This window comes from Artibeus jamaicensis, unplaced genomic scaffold, assembly GCF_021234435.1.
Source record: "Artibeus jamaicensis isolate MK-2021 breed Jamaican fruit bat unplaced genomic scaffold, CSHL_Jam_final contig_426, whole genome shotgun sequence".
NCBI classification, from domain to species: Eukaryota; Metazoa; Chordata; class Mammalia; order Chiroptera; family Phyllostomidae; genus Artibeus; species Artibeus jamaicensis.
In genome coordinates, this window is record NW_026521826.1 from 13676140 (window position 1) to 13699292 (window position 23153).

The following is a 23153-nucleotide window of genomic DNA, read 5'->3' on the forward strand; positions in this document are numbered from 1 at the left end:
TGAATTAACTCACTAGGCATACTTCTTACTTGGCTATTCATTTATTTAGGGTGGCTTGGGGCACATGATGGGCACTTGGGAGTTTGAAGCCCCCTGACTCATCCCTTGGTTCAGCCTACATTTTATATTTAGGAATTAGAGAGTAAATGTAAGTTTGTTTCTATAGTTATTTAATCACTCCAAAATGACACAGTAGTGCTGTCACCTGGCTACGGTAAGCTTGCCATATTCAAAAGAAGTGGAGCTAAAGAGTAACTGAGCAGTTGGTGTTCTGCCAAGCTGAAAATAACATTTAACAGGCTTTTAATCTACTGTGTGGGTTATTGCTCTCATGAGTGCTGTTTTAGTCTACAGATTTAAAAAATTAGAACAAAGGATTGTTTTCACTTAGCATTCATAGCTGGCGGTGTTATTATTGTGGCTTTAGTAATCCAACAGAGGTTCGCTACCAAGTGCACCATTTCAGTTTATCACATACACAAATGTGTCCTTATTTAAAAGTAAACAATCAGCAATCCAAACAGGACACTATTTCATCAAAGCTGACTTTCAGCGGGAGGCACGGATGCTGATGTCATTAAGCTTTGGAGTTCAGTTTATAGAAGAAAAATAATAGAGTAGAATGCAGACCAAGGGCAGGGCCATACCTATTTTACAGCATTATATGCCCAGCACCAAGTGCTTAATAAACACTTGAAAAATGAATGAACAAATTAATTAATTAATAATGGCATGGGTCCCAATGGGCTGCTGAAAGGAGCATGATCAGATCACCCAAAAGTGCTGACAAGTGTGAACTCAGGCCCTTTAGTCCTCACCTATTCCTTTTTCGGTGGCTCATGGAGATACAGAACATTTTGGTATGTTTCTCCTCTGCATCCTCCTGCATTCAGTATTCTGGCCTGAATCTATCATGATCTAAAACTGGAATATGTGGACTTAATGCAAAAACAAACCTGAAGAAATCAACAAGTGATAGAATAAATCTACCGTACAACATGGATTCACAAAAATAATAATAATGAGGAATTTAACTTTTTACCTTTTATCTGTACCACTTAATACTTCACAAAGTATTACACAAATATTTCCATATCAAATAGTGAAAAAAATTCTATGATAGATACTGGGTAGTTAGAAATATGAATCCTGATTTTTTAATCTGGAGCAAATTTTATCACTTAGCCAACATGTGCAATAGGCAGTCACTGCTGCGTGGTTTGGAAGTTCTGATGAAGCATTTTTTAATCTGCTGAACAGAACCAGAAAATGTCATGTCATGTAACTATAAAAATATGCTTGTGGCCTGCCCATTTCACGCTGTGTTTTGGAAGCACATAGTATGGTATGGTTTGGTGAGACCACATCAGGTCAAGTGTTTCCATGAGCTCAGTGTCAGTAACAATCACGTTTACAGGTCTCCTGTGCCTCTTCTTGGCATGAAGCCCAAACACTTCCCTGCTTGTACAAAAGCCCTCATTCCCTTTCTGAGCTCCCCTCCCTCATTCCAGCCCCCAGCTCCCTGTGCTCCAGCTTTTGCCATGCCAAGTTGGTGTCCCCAGTGGTGGGAACAATTTTTCCTTGTTCACAAACTTAGCTCCTTCCCCAGTCCAGTCTCAGATGAACCCCATCACTGTGGAGAAGCCTTCCCTGCCACTTACTCATCTCCCAGAGCTGCCAAAACAAAGTTCCACAATCAGGGCATATACAATAACAGACATTTATCCTCTCACAGTTCTGAAGGCCCAAAGTCCAAAGTCAGGGAGTTGGCAGGTCCACACTTCCTCCAAAACCCCTAGGGTGGGTCCTTCCTACCTCTCCCATCTCCTGGGGGCTTGCAGGCACCATCCCAGTCTCTGTCTTCATCCTCATGTGGTATCCTCCATGGGTCTCAGTCTGATCCTAAGAACACCAGTCATATAAGGTCTGGGTCCACTCTACTCCACTATGATCTCATCCACATTAATAAGTAGGTAAACCCCAAAGTGCCTGAGTTGGAAATAGGGTCTTCAAGGACCCTATTTACAACTGAAGTTATATTCTGAGGCACTAGTGGCTAGGACATATCTTTTTGCAGAGGGACATGATCCAGCCCAGAGCACTCACTCTGTATATACACCCTCCCATCATTTTCATCACATGACACTGTGTTACTTCTTGGTGAAGCACTTCCTACCACCTGGTGTATCTTGACCACTTTCTTATTTATGTATTTACTGTTTTGTGCCATTAAACGGTAAGCTCCATGAAAATGAGAACTTTTATGTCCTGTTATCTGCTCAGTTCCCAAAATCAAAAAGCAGAGATTCCATTAATAGAGAATGAATGAATTATGCTTTCATCACAAAATAAAACTTAACAACATGAAGGACCAGTCATATATGATATTGGCAATGTACAGAGATGTAACAATAACTCATTCTGAAGCATTTTACAAATTAAAAATAGCTGTCTTGTGTCTTACCTCCTGCAGTTTTTACAGCAATCCAATTAGACTGTATGGGGCATGTTCTTCACTTTAGAACAATGAAAGCTGAGACTCAGGGAGGCAGGTGAGTGGCTCAGCCATGAGCAGCAGAGGTGGAATGTGAGGACGGTCCTGTGACTCCACTAACCTCTTCCTTTCCTTTCCCTTCAAATCTTATTACAAAGCGGCTCACTGTCTTATGAAGGGGCCATGTGTACATAAGAAGAGTTAAATGCATATGCAGACCATTGGCTCAGGGTTGAGTGAGGTCTATGCAGTTGTTCCCAGGGCAGTGCTGCTCCTTCAGTCTGGTCTGGCCATCCTATTTTCCTTTTCTCTAAAAACAGCACATCTCAGTTTGGGACTTTTTCACTTTGTCACTCACTTTGGTTCTGCCAATTGTCAGGCAGAATGCCAACTGAGGGTACAAGATGTTGGATCAAAGGGTTAGCTTCCTGTGAGGACGCAGCACTGAAGACTTCTCTTTTTTCCTTGTTATCAGTAGTTTCTTATCAATTTCAGGGGCAGTGCAAGAATGCTTGGTGTCAACTGTTAAATCTGAAGAATTCCCTTCTGTTGGACATATCCCCAGAAGTGAGATTGCTGGATCCTATGGCAGTTCTCTTTTTAAAAATTCCGTAAGGACCCTTCCTGCTGTTTGCCACAGCAGCTGCACCAGTTTACATTCCCACCAACAGTGCACAGGGGCTCCCCTTTCTCCAAACCTCTCCAACACTTGTAATTTTCTGTAGTTTCATTGTTTTTCTTTTTGGAGAAGGCCATCCTAATGAGTGCAAGGTGATATCTTATTATGGTTTTGATTTGCATTTCCCTGATGATTAGTGATGTTGAGCACATTTGGCTATCTTCTGTGGGAAAATGTCTAGTTTTTACTAAATCTGCCCAGTTTGTAATTGAATTGTGACATGATAGTGGTGTTAGCTAATGCTACCAAGGCAAACATATTGCAATATATAAATACGTCAAATCAGCATGTTGTACACCTTAAACTTACACAATATTAACTTTCAATTACATCTTAATTTTTATTTTAAAAACGATGCAAAATAGTTCTCAGAAAGAAGTTGCAAAATTATGAAGACCACAGAAGGCAATTAATTTAGTCAAGTTCTTTTTCACTGTTTGTAACAGATATTAATTTATACTTCATGCTCCCATTTCTTAATCATATCAAACCCTTAGGTTTTAAACTTAGCATCCCATTTCCTGACTGACTGGGCACTCACTTCCCATGATGGGAGGTACATATCAGCTTTGGAAACAGAAGAACCAGCATCAGCCCTTCATTATCTGATTTCAATTTGTATGTAACCTTTGATGAGCTATTTAACCAGCTATAAAAAAAGAATAATAGCTACCTTGCAGGATTTTCATATAAATCATTTGAATGAATGCATTTGAACATATCTTGTAAACAATGAAGTGCTTGAAGATACAAGATTATTTAAGCATTTAATTTACTACCCTTTATCATTTCACATAATATGTAACATATTGTTGCCTGCTCTTCCTTGTTGCCGATTTCCTGCCCTCTCCCAGACCCACAAAGACTGTTCTTCACTCACCAGCTCTTTGGCAATGGCATTTTTCACAGATGCACTTCCATCCCATGTGTCTTTCTGTTCCCCAGCGATTACACTGTTGGCTGGCTAAAGAAGGGTGATGTCTGAGCTACCTTTCCATTCATAGCAGCAGCTTGCATTAATAAGCCCTCATTATATGAATATGATACATATTTTAATTTAAATGTCTATAATATTTTCTGTCTCATTTAGTATCACAAGGGATCACATTGCAGAGAGAAAAGCTGACAGGGAATGTTAGTCACGCACTCTGTGCCTTTTGTCCGAATACACTAGAATCACCCAGTATTTTTTTTCCATCCTAGCATTGTGTTATTGTCTCTCCTTCCCAAATATTCTCTTTCTGGGATTTGAAAAGTGTTTGTTTGTGAAATTTAGAGTTTGTCTTTTCTAAAGACTGGTCATGTTTTAACCCCCAAAAATATTATTTAGAAACCTCTGAGACTGACATTGTCGTCTTCCTTCTTCTAATACAAATAGAAAAACCTAAAATCATGGGTTCATCATTACTACTAAATCGGGGCTGTGCAGATATGTGTTCTTCTGGAATCAGAAAAAAATACTACATCAGAGGATGCTTAGAAATGTGAAAGGTGGATTAACACGGAAATGCCACCAGATGATGCAGCCCCATCTAAGTGCCATAATGTACAGAAACTTCCAGAAACACATGATCATTTCCAGCCCAAAGACACAAGGTCAGATGAATCTGTGAGCGTCCATGAGTAAATGAGAAGCTGGTCAAATGCCTTAGAGTTAAAATGTCAGGGAATAAATCTGGCTAAGGAATAAGCAGATTGGGAAACATTTGGCCACAATACCTCATGCAGCCCTGAGGAATCTGGAAGGGAGGAGACTGACCGATGTGAGCCATAGTGGATGGCAGGCCCCTGGCAGGGGTCCTTGTGCCACAAAGCAGAGCAACTGTCTGTAACCTGCTAGATGATACCCTCCCATTTTTCTCAAAGGAAAGAGCAAGCATAAGGTGCCCACCCTATCCCAGTTTGCTGACCAAGAAATCATCTCTTAAAACACAGGCCTGTCAGGCAGTGTCTTAAAAAACCCAGAAATATTGCAGCCTTTCCTACCAGACAGAAACAGGTAATCAATCCCTTATTTCTTGGAGAGAAATAAGAGGTTTATTTTCACAATCAGAGCCCTGTTAGGACTGTGAACCACAGAGAGAATAGGTATGCAGTGAGACAGGGGCACTCTGAACTTCTCCCCAGTACTAAGGTCATCTTCTCAACAGCATAAGGCTAACTGATAACTTATGGGTCCCTCAGCCTGACCATATCAATGACAACATGGTCTTGGAAAACAAATACATATTCGATGGGACCCCACAGTTTCCTTTAGTGGCATTTGGCCATTCATCTATTTTTACACCAATTTGGTAATGCATTCCCTGAAAGGCATTCTTTAGGAGAAGTTTTAATTAAGATTTCTGCCTGCAGCAAATTGTAGGAACTGCCATACATCACACTGTAGCAACCCAGACACAGATCATTGGCCACTCAGACCAACTCATGGGCTGTGAACAAATATTACCATTTTCATTTTGCTGTGGATCATTTCTGAATATGATTAAAAAGGCAGCATCAACTGTAGGATTTTTGCATGCCCATTTTTTCACCACATCTGAGATAATGTGCATCTTTGGAATAAAGTATTTGCCTCAAAAGTCTATAACATGTTATAAATTATGGAATAGTCATGCATTTAAGAGATATTTTAATATACATAAATAATAGAATGAATCTATCAAATGATTTCATGAATCAAAGAAAGGAACAAAAATATGACCTCCTCCATGCTGTCACAAAAGGCAAGATTTCCTTCTTTTTTATAGCCAAGTAGTATTTTATTGTGAAAATGTACCACTGCTTTTTTATCCACTCATCTACTGATGGGCACTTGGGCTGCTTCCAAACCTTAGCTATTGTAAACAGTGCTGCAGTAAACATAGGCATGGATGAACCTGGAGAATTATTATACCAAGTGAAATAAGCCTCTTAGACTCACATGTACCATATGATCTCACTTATTTGTGTAATCTAATGAAAAAATAAACTAACAAACAAAATAGAAACAGACTTATAGATACAGAGAAAAGACCGACACTTGTCAGGGGAAAGGGGTTTTGGGGGTCTGGGTGAAAAAGGTGAAGGGATAAAACAAAAATATAAAAAACTGACAGATACAGACAACAATATTGTGATTACCAGAGGGAAAGGATGGTGAAGAAAGTAAAAGGGGATAAATGGTGATGGAATAAGACATGACTTGGGGTGGTGCATATAATACAATATACAGTTGATGTGTTATAGAACTGTGCACCTGAAACCTATATAAGTTTATTAACCCATGTCATGCACAATAAATTTAATTTAAAAATTAAATTTAAAAATGACCTTCTTTTATAATTTCTGTAATTTTTGAAAACTGAGGAGTTGATATGTAAAGGCTCCAATGTGCTGTAAATTCAGCTCATTTCTTCCATCTGCTTTGTTTGTTGGTTGGTTGAGTTGTTGGTTGGTTTTCCCTTCTTTCTCTCTGGAATCATGGCAAAGTCTTTGCTGGTACCACGGAAGTTTCTCTTAAGCCATAGGGGAGAACTATTGTGACCCCTTTTATTTTTCTGATCATTCTTGTTTCCGCAGAAATGTGAACCTGTACTTAGTTAGCACAAGCCTGAAAATATGAACTGAACAACGAACATCTTTTTGAACACTTCACATTCTTAAAATGCTCTTTCCTAAACTTTCCCTGTCGTAGTATATAGGCATCCTTGTTCCTTTAAGTCTGACTGCATCTTAGGAAGTTAGATGTCCCAACTGGAGTTTTGTGACCTTCTCTCATGAAATTAGAGTCTTTGTCAGAGCCTGGAGGACGTCAGAGCCGCTCACGGCCAGGCCACTGCTTCTGACATCCCCTCAGTAAATGGGCTACAAGAAAAATCCCCTGAGCTGGGCTCCCCCCTTGAGCATGTGCACCAGAGAGTGTGTAGCTCACCAAATACTCATAATGTTATAGTTTTTAAGTGTTGTGTATGTGTGTGAGTGAGTGCGTGTGAAGACTATTTATTTAGTAAGGGGTTTACTTAGTGCAGACCTTTTTGCTTGTTTTTTTGCTTGACCAAATCGTTTGCAATCAGAGCTGAAGCAATTTAAATGTTCCAGTCTTCCTCAACTCTTCTTCCACATCAGAATCAGCCTTTTGCCTGAGTCCCACCCAGTTATCCTGTTTGATTTTGGAGGATTGCTGACCAGGGCCAGGACAAGAAAGTGGGGCTCAAATGCAGAGCACCCTCACTACATGCAGCCACTACCCCTCAACTGGAATCTCAGGGCTTCCAGGCCCCTGACCCTGCATCTATGGATACTCCAGGTCATTGTGATACACCCTGGAGTAAAGGAGCCACAGAAATTCCAGGTAGCAAAAACTACAAAGTCTGTGGGGAAAAACTCCAACCATTGTTAATATAATGAGAACAGTTTGCAGGCCATCAGTGTAACCTGGCAGACAAGGAGAGTGGACTGGAATGTGCATGTGTGAACAATGACAACTTCACTGTACTAGTCAGTGGGTGTGGTAGATGCCATTGAGTGAGCATGTGTGCTGTGTGTCCATCACATTCAAAATGACCAAGCAAGTAGAGCAACGAATCTGCATCAAATATTGCGTTAAGCTTGAACATTTGTCTGTGGAAACATAAATCATAAATCATACTACTCAGATGATTCAGAAGGCTTTGAGGGACAATACAATGAGAGCAGCACCAATAAAAGTGTGGCACAAATACTTCAAAAGTGGTTGAGAATCTGTTGAAAGTGATCCACATTCTGGCAGGCCTGCAATAAGCGGAACACCTGAGAATGTTGAATGTGTACAAACTGCAATCAACAAAGATCAGTAACTAACAGTGAAAGAACTAGAAGCTGATCTGGGGATTCCAAAATCTACTGGCTTTTCCCAAAACTAAAATCACCTTTGGAAGGGAAGAGATTCTGACTGTCAATGAGTTTTAGGAGAATACAATGGGGCAGCTGATGGTAATTACAAAAAAGAATTTTGCAGAATGTTTTGAACAGTAGAAAAGACACTGGAAGAACTGTGTGATGTCCCCAGGTACCTACTTTGAAAGGTACAGAAGTGTCCTTGTCCTACGTACAATGTTTCATGTATTTTGAATCTTCTTTAATAAATGTCTCAATATTTGATAGTTTGTGGCAGGATACTTTCTGGACCTACCACTTAAGTTGAAAACTGAGAAATAAGGTTCGATGTATTCTCTCTTTTTTCTTCTTCCAACCATGAAACTACTACATGTATATATGTATGTATATATATATATACCTGTGTGTTCATATGCATATATACATATATATACACATGTATTTATGTGTATTCCAACAGTACTAACTATTTTCTCAACGTTTTAAATTTGAGAATCTCACACATACATCTAGGATTCTGGTTCTAATTGAAACCCAGCAGTTCCAGACACACACTTCCATTTATAAAAGGCATTCTCCAGCATGTCCTCACCAATCCCTGTGACCCCCCAACTCTGAGGCCCAATGGTAAATGGTATCTGTCATCACTTCTGCACTGTTGCTTTTTCTTAAGGTCAATAATTATTCTGTGTACCCCATCTCTCTCAAAATGAGACAACAAAACACAGGCCAAGAAAAATGCAGTTAAATGTCATTAGAAAAGCAGTCCTAGTTGTTTAATATGCAATCAAATCAAATCTGTATTCAGACCAAGGTAGGGTACTGCAAGTGAGCACTGACCAATCTCTACAGACATTTGTGTGTTCAATCCTTTGATCTAAAGTTTTTAGAATTTGTATTTATATTTATAATATAATTTAATAGATGATTTACTTAGTTGTCCATCTAGAGTTACCTATGTAGAATATTAATGCTTTGGGATTTAGTGAAAATATTGCAATATTCAGGAATTATATTTATCTTCTCCCAAAGAACAGATAAGATCTCTGTCACAGTTGTTCGCTAAAAATTTCAATTGGCTGTGACTGATGTGGCTTAGTGGATTGAGTGCTGGCCTGCAAGCCAAAGAATCGCCAGTTCAGTTCCCAGTCAGGGCACACGCCTGAGTTGTGGGCCAGGTCCCCAGTAGGGGACACATGAGAGGCAACCACACATTGATGTTTCCCTCCCTGTTTTCCTCCCTCCTTTCCTTTCTCTCTAAAAATAAATAAGTAAAATCTTTTTTTAAAGCTTCAGTTAGATGTGTGTTGGTGCTTAATACACATGCACTGCCACCCATGCAGAACATATATAACACACATGCACTGATGTTTCTCTCATAACTACAGTGTGAGATCAGTGGCCCACTGACAAAGTTTGAAGTGACTTATTTGCAAATGTGGCACCTCCAGAAATTTTGCCTTTTCTCTCTTAAATAAGGCCTTGTATGTGCCAAAGAAATATAGCACCTTTGAGCTTTCATTAGCTAAAATAGATTTTAATTCCCTGCCAGCCCTCCTCAAACATCCAACTGCCGAAATCTGATGATACAGCCAGAGAGGGAGGGAAAGTCATATTTCTCATTGGACAAAACTTAAGGCTCCAAGCCAAGGCCAGCATTACATCCATGTATCACATTGGAAGACTGGATTTTAAAAGGCTCCAGGCCTGAGGTGGTGATTGCTCCAGTGCATGCTCGGAGGACAAGATGGTCACATGAACAAAAGAGATCTATCAGCACATTTATTCTCACATCAAACAGTTGTGAAAGCCCAGCCTTCAGTGTGGGATGCATCACTATCCCATGCCATCAGGCACATGTCATGATGAGGTGACAGCTCTGCCAGAGCAAGTAAGTGCTGCACCATGTGGACCAGAGGTTCTCATTCCCCCAGCAAGGTAGGCAGCATGAGGGACTGGAGAGTTAGGTCCTGTGATAAGTACCTACATCTGTATCTACATGTTTGTATGCATACCTGCTGCATACCTACATCTGCACCTACAGATGTGGGTATATATCTACTACATACCTACATATATACCTACATACCTACATACATACATACTTACATGCTTACATATTTGCATGCATATACGCACACATGCTTACATATCTACCTACACATTTGCCTATACATGTACCTGAACGTGTATGTGCGTACCTGTGTATGTGTGTTGTGTGTGTACGTGTGTGTATACATATTGACGTGCATGCATGCTTTCCTACATGTACGCATGCATATCTATGGACCTCCATATGTGCCTATATGCAAATACAGGCATACATAAAGCATGCATGCACATATGCATATATTACATATAAAGGCAGATTTTTATGTTTTGACCTACACACAATGTGCTCACCTAAGTCCCCACAAATGAACAGTCGGGAGAATAAACTCTTTAGGTGCCCGAATCTATTTGAAAACCACACAGTGTGCTTTCTACCTCTTGAGCCCAGTTCTGGGTCTTCCTGGAGCCGTAAGTGAACAGAGCAGAACCCAGTGCAGAACAGCAGATGATGCTGACGTGGCCCCTCTGCCTCCAGTCCTCATTTGGGCTTCTCTGTAGAGGTATCTGCACAGCAACTTGTCTGTAGGGTGACTCTTCTTATTCTTAATTTCCCTCACATGTGAGTGTTCAAGGACTAGTGCATCATGAAAACAAGACTGTTAAGGAAAATTGTGCACACCAGGAATTTTAGCCCTGACTTTTTTGTGTGTCACTTTTCAAACCAATTTTCAAGGATTTATTCTCTTTGCAGCCGTATGAGAGAAATAAAGTCTGCGCATGAGAGATAATATTGTCTTGGGGAAATATCCAGAGGATTAATGCATTTTGTCTGGAGCTAGCAGGAAATGGTGTTTCAGCTGTGCTTATGGGTTCATTGTGAATACATCACCTCAAGAACAATTTGTTAAACAAGAAATATAGGGCTCAGGATTGGGAAGCCAGAATAAATGGGGAGAGACAGATCCAAGAGTGGCTTTGATGTGTATCTGTGTCGTTAATAAATGAAGGCTGACTCTTTCATTCAGGAAAAGAGAAATCCCCTGACACCAGTGGAATAAGAAGAGATGTTTTCATCTAAGCTACTTCCCTGTCATAGCAGAGACTACGGTAATTCCAACACCGCTGATTAGTAAATACAGGGAAAGTCAAGACGGCTATAACAAGCTCAGCTCTAACTTCATTAGAGGACATCATGTTACAGAACCTGTGTTTCTGCTACCTCCTTAAACACATAACTGCTGAAGTCTTTTGAGCAAAGATGACAAAGGAGGACACACCTAAGGCATGGTCACAAATGACAACCAAAGGTTTACCAACAGTTAGTTATCAACAAGTTAGAAGTAACTAGACTTAGCCAATTCCAGGTTTGTTTTCCTTGTTCTGGTGATTTGCTTTGCTTTCCTCTTTTCACTAGTTTCTCCATTTTGGAGATGGAAGAAAGCAGGTTATTTTTTATTGTTGTTGTTGGTACCATGAAATAGTCAAATTGACTTTCTGGGTATTATCATGTAAAGATATCAGAAAAACTGTATCTTATGATGGAAAGAACAAAAAGATATTTCCGTTTTCCAGATGGACCTTTGTTTCTTCTCAAGCCAAATTCTGATAAAAATTATTTGTTCATTAGAGAACTAAGTATTTTATTTTCTAAATACTTGCAAAGAGGGTTATGTGCTATGGGGTCACAGCTAAGATTCTATTAGAAAGGTACTTGTTTTAACCCCATTTCCCAGCTCTACAAACCAAGGACCAGGAAATAAAATTAACTTCCCCAAACCATGCACTTGTCTCCAACTGCTTGTGAAAGCCACAACCCCAGCAGGTGTGTATGCAGACAATTGCAGAATTTGGGGTCACAGTTCTGTGTCCTCAAAGGACAAGCCATGACAGGTCTGTAGACTATTTCCTCTAAGTGATAGCAGAGGAAACCTAGGTGTAAGAATACTGATGTAAAAGACAAGTGGGTGAATAGTGAATAAACACTTTGTCTGCTAAAATAAGTGTTTCTGGAGTTAACTCTATACTCCCTAAAAATAGTCATATGTGCTAGATACAAAATATTTGCACATCAATCTTTTAATTCCCACACCACCCTTTCGGAGTTGTCAGGGTGATGACACTTACAGACCAGGTGAAGGTGGTGGTCATTTGTCCAGTCTCAGGTGATGAGCAAAGGAGGCAGAAGTGGACCTGGATTCAGTGTGTATTCCAGTTGCACTCCATCTCAGGAACAGGGTTTCTGCCCAAGGCTAGGCTGAGACCCCATCTACCCTGCATGCCCTGCTCCTCATCTCCAGATCTTTGGGTTGCCTAGGCCCTAGGGCAGCACACTTTAAAGCTGGCCGTGTATGAGAAGTTCCATGTATTTTGAGGAGGGTCTGAAAGACTTTGTTGCCCCTAATTTTTTTATCCCATGTGTCATGGGTCATCTGCCACAGCAGAGATTTTAGCATACCTCTCAAACATCAGAATTGTTTCCCAATTCCACCTCTGTCCACAGGGCAGGTAGCTGACCTGAGTTCTGATCTGTATCCCAGATCCTTGCCCAGTACCCTGTCCCTCTGAATTGAGGTTCCAGCCTCTGCTCTAAATCCTGCTGTAAGAAATTGGCTTTGTACTTCCAGCTACTAACCAGAGTTCTGGTCTACCCAGAAAGAGCATGTGTTCTGTAGTGTTCTGTAGGTGTAGATGTGACCACCCAGACAGCAATATCCCCAGGCCTTGCTTACTAAACTTGACCTTCTGCCAGTCCTTCAAGGATAGTCCCACTGATTGTTGGATCCCTCAGCATGAGACTCATCTGTTTATAGTCCTCCTGCTCCTCTGTGGGTCCCTATTAAGCGCTCGCATGTCCCATAGCCAACACTGTGGGAGTCAGGACTGCCAGCTGGTGGCAATACTCCCCATCACATAGTGAACTTGAAATCTTTTCTACTGTGTCAATGTTCAGTGACATGACATTTTCACCCAGAAGACTTAAAAGGTGGACCTAGGGTCTTAAGCCACTTCAACAAGGACATTAAGAAAGCAAGGAACAAGCAAAGGAAATATTCTCATAACTTCACTTCCACTAAGTCACTGAAGCTCTCATGCCTGTGTGATAGTGCAATTGAGAACTGCAGTCGCCTCTCAATCTGAAGTTCCTGGTGTTGCTTCCTAGGCATCAGTAGCTCAGGGGTTTACTGAGAAAATGAAAATAATAATGTTAAAATTAAATGTTACACATTTCACAGAACTTTGCACAGTACCTTGGCGTTAGGAAGGGCCAGAAGAGTTCATACACAACTGGAATGTAAACCTGTTCTGAGGGCATTGGTATCTTACTTATCTTTGTGACCCCAGAACTTTACTCATAGCTCAGGAAAGACTTTCTGAAGGTTTTGTTGAACTGACATTCTTCATTCAACAAAGAGAAAAACTGAACACAGATACATGATGACATAGGTTACCTAGGCATAATAATGTTTCCCATGGGCCATTCTAAAATCCTCTAATGGACAAACCTTCCCTCAAGTGGGCTTCAGAAAAGTGAACCCTTCCTAGGGTATGAAAGTGCACATGCACCAGGGTGGACTTTCTGGGAAGAAGGTTCATAACTGCCTTCAGATTTTCGAAGACATTTGTGGCCATTTAAATGCCTAATTAGATTTGAATCTGGCATAAAATTAGTCTGTGCTCTAGGCTCTATTTAAGTCCAAGGATAATTGTAGCAAAGTAAAACTTTCTTTAAAAATAAACGTCCTATTGCTTACCCAAGAAGAGATTCTCCAGGTGACATTTTATGCTGATCCACATGTTTATTAAAAAGACAATAACCCCATGGAGTTATGTGCTGGTTTTTGTTGTTTTTAGGGACATGGTCACGTCATCAGTACAACAGTCCTGCCCAATAAAGCAGGATTATTAGCCATGTTGGTCAGAGGGGAAAACCAGGGTTTAGGGAAGTGTGGCTGCCCCAAGTTCATGCAATGGACAAATAAAAGGGGCAGAACTGTCTTGACAAGCAGCAAGTTCTCCAGTGTCAGTGAGGGTGGGTTAGGCTATTGACCCATGTGCTGGGGGCACATTCTGGGGAGAATTACTATGATTTGTCTTAAGGTTACTAGTCTTCAGCCCATAGGCAGCCCAGTACTTTTATCTCTGATTGTTAAAAAAAGAAATTATTGTGGGCTACAAGTGTGTCCACATCTGTAGAATTTGACATGGTCAGCACGCCCACAGATCCCCAATTGAAGGCAGCATTTGAAGTTTCATTTACAAAACAGAGAGCCATGGCATCCAGGAGCTTTCCAGTGCTTTCCATCAGCCAAGTGTCAGGCCCTTGCCTGCTAGCCTGGATGAGCCCAGGATGCTTACACTTGGTGAATCCACTGTGCAAATAAGAGCTCTGGCTGCTGATGGCCTTTCTGATCTGGTTGCCATGGGAACGGCCAGCAGATGGAAGAGGATAAGGTATGGGAAGTTATAAAAAGAAGGCTGTCTTTAAACCTTTACCTTGTCTCCCCCAATCTTATGCGTTTCCATGGGAGCAGGAAAAATAACCACTCACCAGGCTTATTATGGGGAACTGGGTCTCTGAAGCTGTCAATCAGACAGCTTCAGATCTCCTTTCAGGGGCCCTGAACTCATGCCAAATGTAAGAGCTGAAAGTTTTATGAGGCCTTCACAAGGGGGAACTCTCTAAATGACCCAGGGCCCAGGTGTGGAGTCCTCCTTCAGGTGGCTAGGCAGGGACTAAGGCTCCTTCCTTCTCTGAGGTGAATACAGCCCAGCAGACGAAGACCCTGGGGCTGTCCTCCCAAACTCCCACCCTGGGGCCTTCAGCCCATTTCCATTAGCCTGTCCTCTCCCAGGCCCTCACTTCCCTGGTCTCTCTTCTGCTGACTGTTGTACCTTCTCCCACTTCATACTCACCTGCCCCACCCAGAGCTCTCAGGTCCAATCTAAGTTTCTTTCTCTGTCTCTCTCTTCTTTTCTCTTTGTCTATTTTTTTACCTCTCTTTCTCTTCATTCTTTACCTCTCTCACCCTCTCTCTCTCTCCTGCAAAGAGGGCTGTACTCTTTCAGAGTTTTCTCTTTAATCCTGTGATTCCAATTTTTCGCCTTCAAAATGCATTTCTTTTCTTGGAAATGCAAAGTGTTTTTACTGTCTTCACAGCAATTGAGAAATTTCTCACAGTCCTATTTAACTGCCTCTAAGACAAATAATTTTTCACCGAGATTTGGGTAGAAACACGAATCTGTGTTTCAGAGTGAATGGTTATCATTCTCTTGTGCCCAGAAAATTCATGCAATTATCTCCTTGGCCACCTGTGGAGACATTTCTGAAACTCATTCCAGTGGCCTTTACATCTCAAGATAAAGCCCAAATACAAAAGGTTAATTGAATTACACATATTTTCTTTTCATTGATCAGCTCTATCTCTTCTAACTTTAGTTCCAAACTTATGCAAAATATCTAGCAAGCATAAAACATTTTCAGAATTCCCATAAGAAGTTCTCTCTCACACAATTAAAACTGCAAACAAATATGTCAGAACATACCAGGTGAATAAAACAAGGCAAACACTTTGTTGTCTCCATTTTTAATACACATGTTCTCCTTTAAACAATTGTTCACTCTGTGGGGTATTTTCAAAGGGCTTTTAAAGACTGCCAATGTGTTGAGTGTGGCCCAGATTGCACAGCCAGATCCTGTGAGGCAGGGACAATGTTATTCTCCCCTTTCACAGATAAGGCAATTGAGGCTTAGTGAAATTTATACTTTGGGGGTAAAAAGCAGGGGATTGGAACAAAAGTATCCTGCCTTTCATCACATTACCTTAATTATGTAAAAAATTAATTAATAAACCCCAAGAAAGAAAGTTGCTCAGAAAAACCTGCAGCACCAGCATGTGGACATTTTCTTTGGCCCACAAACCTCTGGAGAACAGAAAGCAGGGATGGCCTCGGCCATCTAGGAGAGGGACCTTCCTGCTGCAGGTTGATCTGAGGCTTGGTCTCACCCACCACCACTCTTATTTTCTTTAAAAGACACATGTTCATTCATTTACCCCACAAATATTGACCAAGCATCTAATAGGCAGAACACCTAACTGCGATGTCACAGTGAGTAAATGGGTCCCTGCTCACCATCATGGAGCAACACAGACAGTGACAAACGTGCCTTAAACTTTGCAGCAATGTGAAGAGTCACTCCCTCCAGGATGACCTGTGGCCTCTATGCTGCCCAGAACAGGGGGGCATGTTCTATCCTCACTGTGACATTCAGGCCCTCTGTGACATTCCCTGCTACCGATAATCCTTAACTTGCTAAAGCTGTCCCCTCCCTGGCTTCCCAGCTCATTACTGTGGGATACACACATTGAATCCACATTTGTAACTAGACACACTTTATCCCCTTGCAGGCATTACCTCCAACCCACCTACCTGGGGAAGCTCATCTGTCCCCTGACCTCCTTCTCCACCTGCACCTGGGCCTGAAGGAATTATCTCCACACCAGACCTTTCTCCCTGAACAAAAAATCATCAGTGAACAGTCCCTGAGTGACTGCCAAGCACTAGACATTCTCCCAGGGGCCTGGGTCATGTGAGTGAGTGATGTCTTAGCAGCATGCTTTGTCCTGATAGGCACAGCCTGCAAAATTTTATCATATTAATATTTTTCCAGCCACACCTTACACCATGTCTCCTACTCTCCCTGAATGCATCATCCAGGTTCATGTTTCTGCCATTCCCTCCTCCTCCCATCTCCAGCTTCCAGAAGAGGCCTTTGTCATTTAGTCTCCAAAGACCTACCTGACTGACAAAGTAGAGGTGGCTACCCTCTTCTGGGCTGGTGTCTATACACACTCCCATCCTAGAATATACCCTTGGTTGCAGCTTCAGGTCAGCTAGCATCTACATCTGCCTGCCCTAGATTGTCACCTCCCAGAGGATAGGAGCCAAGTTTATACCTTGTGTTCCCCTTGTACACAGTGATTCTCAGAGTTCAGGATGTAAAAGCAAAATATCAGTGGAGATAGTTTTAATTGGAGAAAGGCCTGATGCAATAAGAGATACACACATAGACTGAAAGAGTGAGCCTGAGACTAACTCATAAGTATAAAAACAATGTCAACAGAATAGCAAGTATTAGTAGAAGGGAACACCAAGATTCAACAACCTCATGTCACCCAGGTTCTCCAGCTCTCATAAGTTGCCCACCAACCCCCTGGACAGCTCCACCTGGATGACCCATCACAGCCTTACCATCTCCCATACTCTGCAAGCTCATATGTTTTTGCATTTTTCAACCTGGTAAATATCACCAGGATCTATTCATATTGTCCAATCTGAACCTCTCTCTTCCCAGAGCCTAAGCTTCAAGTCAACAGGTCTTATACATTCACAGTTCCTGACCGTTATCTCTTTGACATTCCCAGAGCACTACCTTAATTTACATCTTCATTTCTTACCTAGATTTTGCCAACTCTGGTGACAGTCATCATTTAAAACAAAAGTCTACATCCATGGGTCATTCATATATGTTCTTTGAATATAGTGTGGGGATTGACTGCGAGAGCAAAGAGTGAGCTGGGTAGAGGTCAAAAGGAGAAAAATTAAGACAACTATAACAAAATAAACAAGAATAAAAAGAATAAGTAAATAAATATTATAAGTAATTACTTCACAAAAAAACTTATTATAAATCTAACAATTATTATAAATCTAAAACAATTATTATAAATCTAATAATTCTACTTCTCCATCCTCTAAAGCCCCACCCATTTTTCTACCATTGTCCTCATCATAATTTTTTGAAATGATCTGTTTGATCCATTGTCTCAAGAGTAGTGTCTCCACAGCAACATCTTCACAGATATGTCCCCTAAAGCAAGGGACATAAAGGAAAGAATAAACAAATGGGACCTCATCAAAATAAAAAGCTTCTTTATGGCTAAAGAAAATAGCATTAAAACAAAAAGACAGTCAACAATATGGGAAAACATATTTGCCAATGACACCTCAGACAAGGGCTTGATCTCCAAAATATATAAAGAACTCCCACCCTGGCTGGTATAGCTCAGTAGATTGAGCATGGGCTTGCAAACCAAAAGATTGCGGTTTGATTCCCCGTCAGGGAACATGCCTGGATTGCAGGCCAGTTCCCAGCAGGGGCCAGTTCCCAGCAAGGGATGCACGAGAAGCAACCATACATTGATATTTCTCTCCCTCTCTCCTTCCCTTCCCTTCTAAAGATAAATAAATAAAACTTTTTTAACATAGTTATTTTATTTTTTAAGATAAATAAATAAAACTTTTTAAAAAAGAACTCCCACGACTCCACTCCAGGAAGACTAAAAAACCAATTAAAAATAAGCAAAAGACTTGAGCAGACACTTACCCAAGAAGGACATACAGAGGGCCCAGAGACATGAAAATATGCTCAGCATCACTAGCCATCAAAGAGATGCAAATTAAAGCCACAATGAGATACCACATCACATGAGTCAGAGTGGCCAACATAAACAAATCAACAAACAAGTGTTGGAGAGGATACAAAGGAAAGAATACCCTAGTACACTGTTGGTGGGAATGCAGACTGTTGCAGACACTGTGGGAAACAGCATGGAAATTCCTCAGAAAACTAAAAATGGAACTTCCCTTTTCCCAGCAATTTTCCAGCAATGGACCCAGCAATTCCACTGCTGGGATTATAACCTAAAAGCCCTGAAACACCGATCCAAAAAAACCTATACACCCCAATGTTCATAGCAGCACAATTTACAATAGCCAGTGCTGGAAGCAATCTAAGTGCCCATCAACAAATGAGTGAATCAAAAAGCTATGGTACATTTACACAATGGAATTCTATGCAGTAGGGAGAAAGAGGGAGCTCCTACCCTTTGCAACAGCATGGATGGAACTGGAGAGCATTATGCTAAGTGAAATAAGCCAGGCCATGAGGGACAAATACCATATGATCTCACATTTAACTGGAACATAATCAACAAAAGAAAAAAGCAAACAAAATATGACCAGAGTCATTGAAATTAAGAACAATCTAACAATAGCCAGAGGGAAGGGGGAGGGGACAGTGGACAGAAGGGTTTTCAGGAACTACTATAAATGACACGTGGACAAAACCAATGGGGAGGGTGGAAGCAAGGGAAGGAGGTGGATTTAGAGAGGGTGGGGGAGGGTAGGGAGAAAATATGGGCAACTGTAATTGAACAACAATAAAACAATTTAAGTTAAAAAACAAAAAAGTAGTTTCTCAAGTGTACATGCTATCTATATCTTATTCATTTCAGGAGTCATTGTTGGCACAGAGTACATGCTCAGTTCATTTGTTGCATGCTTAGATTGAACTGTTTATTTGAGGGCAAGATGATGAAGTATGCACTGAATTATGGGATGAGTAAACTTGATTTGTAATCCTCTAAATGGCCATACCAAATACTATTGCTTTGTTCAAAGGCCATACCTAGAGATTACCACTTGCAGGAAAGTGACTGGTGATGGAGAGGTGGAGGCTGATATCCTGGAGTCTGCTGTATTCAATGGTCTCAAATGTTGATATAGATCATAAACTCATGAATGCACACAAATCTGGAGAGCATGGTGAATGTAGTGAGTGTTAGAGCTGAAGTACAGAAACACATCACCAGGCTGAAATAATGTAAACACTTAAGCAACATAAAGTTTAACAAGACAATATGAAATCTTAGTTTTATCCTGCTACCACCCAAGGAATGAAAAACAGAATAATTATAATTGGTTTTCATCTGATAGCTGAAGATACAAAGAAATAGAGTTCTATTAGCCCTGTGGGGTGTCAGAAGGAGGACAGTGGTTAGATTTTACAAGGAGGTAAATTATAATAATAAAAGAAAATCTTTCTGGAGAGCTTGGGCTGCAGAGTGAAATCTTTTGTGAAATAGTGAGTACACCATTCTTTGGAGTCTAGAAAAAATCACTTCTTCGGGCTCATTTCATAGTAGGGTGTTCAGCTATTAAGAAATGTGAAGGTGTCTGTGAGGTTCTCTTTTCTTTGGCTCTTATATCCAACTGACTTCATAGATTTTTATCTGTATTTACACCTAAAGATTATTTATGCATAAATCACCCTATGAGTTTACAAAGGCTGAAATGGTGTTTGTACGAAAACTCCTGGCTGGTACAAAGCTCCTGTAGATATACACACACACAGACAAGTGAAACCCCACAGTCTATGAGAGGAGCACTTGTTAGAAACATACCTTTAATGCTATTTTGAATTAGGCATGATTTTAAGTTGCTGCTTTTTATTCTGTGAAGTATAACATTCTGCTAACTTAGCTTTAACATTTTCAATTATCTTTGTCATAAGTCATTTGTGAACCCTACAGGGCCTACATTGTAAAGCAATGCATATTTTCATCAACCATATTTTGGCTTATAACTTTTCAATAGCTGGATTCAGAAAGCTGTATGCTTTGCAGTTCAATTATGAACAACACATACACCTTTTCATAAAGTGGGTAAGCACATAGTGCCCTTCAAATGTGCTTGTATTGGAAGCAGTTGACGTAGCTGACTTATTTTCCTGCTGACAAGCAGACATAGGTTTGTTCCGTGTGTGAGGGTACCTGCCCCCTAAATGGACTGTTGCTGGAAAGAGAATTTATGTGCCAGGGAGAAGGTCAAGCTAGACGAATTTGAAAGGTCTTCCAGTACTAAGTGTCTGCAGCTCTCTGTTGTTGTGTTGAAAAAGTCCATACTCCTTGAGATCACGTTCAAGTTCCTACGTCATATCCACTGGAAAAACACTTGCTTTATCCAAATCAGATTGCTCTTTATTCCCACACAAGTTGCATTCATTCTTGTCTCCAAGACTTGATTGTTTTCTTTCATTTGGTTGGATCTATTCCACAACTTCAAAACTAATTCGTCTATCCATGCTTATTCATCTCCTCAGTGAGCCCTTCTTAATAAATCTCTAGTAGATGTAACCTTTCCTAGAACTTCCTCAGCACTTCATCTGTTCTTCTCTACATGATCTCTTCTTATTCATTATTACAGCTAGAAGAGTTACTGTCTCTTCCACAATACTACAGGTCCTTGAAGATAATAGCAGTTAGTTTATCTTTCTTTCCCCAGAAGTACTTTCAGGAACTTATAGAGTGTGAGCTATTTAAAAATATATGTGAATGATGCTGCAATGAGCATGGGAATGCATATATCACTTCAAGGTACTGATTTCATTTCCTTTAGATAAATACCCAGAAGCAGAATTGCTGGATCATATGGTAGTTCTATTTTTAATTTTTTCAGGCACCTCCATACTATTTTCCTTAGTGCTTGCACCAATTTATATTCCCACCAACAGTGCCCAGGGGTTTCCTTTTCTCCACACCCTCCTCAACACTTGTTATATCTTGTCTTTTTGATAATAGCCATTCTAACAGGTGTGAGGTGGTATCTCATTGTGGTGTGGATTTGTATTTCCTTGATAATTAGTGAGGTGGAGCATCTTCTCATACCTATTGGCCATTTGTACATCACATTTGTTGATTTACAGATATTATTGAGCCATCCTTGCATCCCGGGGAATAAATTCCACTTGATTGCAGTGTATTGTCCTTTTAATATGCTGTTGAATTCAGTTTGCTAATATTTTGCTAATATTTTATTAAGAATTTTTGTGTCTATCTTTACCAGAGATGTTGGTATAGTTTTCTTTTCTTGTAGTGTCTATCTGGCTTTTTTATCAGAGTAATGTTGGCCTTGTCAAAATTTATTAGAAAGCATCTCTTCAATTTATTGGAAGAATTTAAGATGTTCATTACAGCTTTATTCATATTAACCAAGATACATGCACCACCTAAATGTCCCTGATGGATGAAAAGATAAAGCAAATATGTACATACGTACATTTAGCCTTAGAAAAGAAAGAAATCCTGCCATATCTGACAACATGGATGAACATGGAGGATATAATACTAAGTGAAATAAGCCAGTCACATGACAAATACTGCATGGTTATATGAGATATCCAAAATAGGCAAACTCACAAAACTAGAGAGTAAAATGGTGGTGACCAGGAACTAGGGGGGGGAGGAATGGGGAGTTGTCGTTTAATTAGTATGATGTTTCAGTTATGCAAGATAAGTTCTACAGATCTGCTGTTCAACAGGATGCCTATAGCTAACAATATTGTATTGTGCACTTACAAACTTGTTTGTAAGAGACTGGATCTCATGCTAAGTGTTCTTACCACCACCAAGAAAAAAAGAAAGGCAGGAGGAAACTTTGAGAGATGATAAATGTGTTTATTATCTTGATTGTGGTGATGGTTTTATGGGTGAATGTATATCTGCAAACTCATCAGATTTTATACACTAAATGTGTCTAGTGTTTTGTACATTAATTGTAACTTAATAAAGTTGTTTTAGCCCTGGCAGGTGTTGCTCACTGGGTTGAGCACCAGCCTGCAAACCAAACGGTCATTGGTTCGATTTCCAGTCAAGGCACATGCCTGGGTTGTTGGCCAGGTCCCCAGCAGGGGGCGCACAAGAGGCAACCACACATTGATGTTTCTCTCCCTCTCTCACTCCCTTCCCCTCTCTCTAAAAATAAATAAACAAAATCTTTTTTAAAACTTGCTTTAAAAATATATAATACATGTAGGAATGAATAAATTATCAACTAAGAAAACTACCATTGAAACAATTAATTCAACAGGTTGATATCAGAATTCTTGAGTTAATTATTATCATACCAGATTATTCCTCCCTCGTTACAATCTATTCTAGAGAGTTTCATTATTTGGGGGCCTCTCAATAAGCTCCCAAATATAACTTGTATAAGTAGGTAAAAGTGTGCTATTGAAAATAGGCAATCAACTCCAGATAGCTTAAAAGAAATCTCAAGTAGCTAATGGTTATCAAAACTTTTTGTACTTTTTAAAGGCAAATTGTAAGATCAGAATACTAAAAATAATAATAATTTTAAATTCAAGCATGGGAATAAAAATGGCATAAGTGAAGCTCTGACAACTAAATGTTACCTGAAAACTCTTCATTTTGCCAGTGAAAGGAAAGTCAT

General features: G+C 40.2%; 1 protein-coding gene across 1 annotated transcript in view; it reads left to right on the forward strand.

The window, feature by feature from the left end:
- ADARB2 (adenosine deaminase RNA specific B2 (inactive)) overlaps window positions 1-23153 on the forward strand; it is a 439845-nt gene that overhangs the window by 204537 nt on the left and 212155 nt on the right. The gene's annotated exons all lie outside the window — the stretch shown is intronic.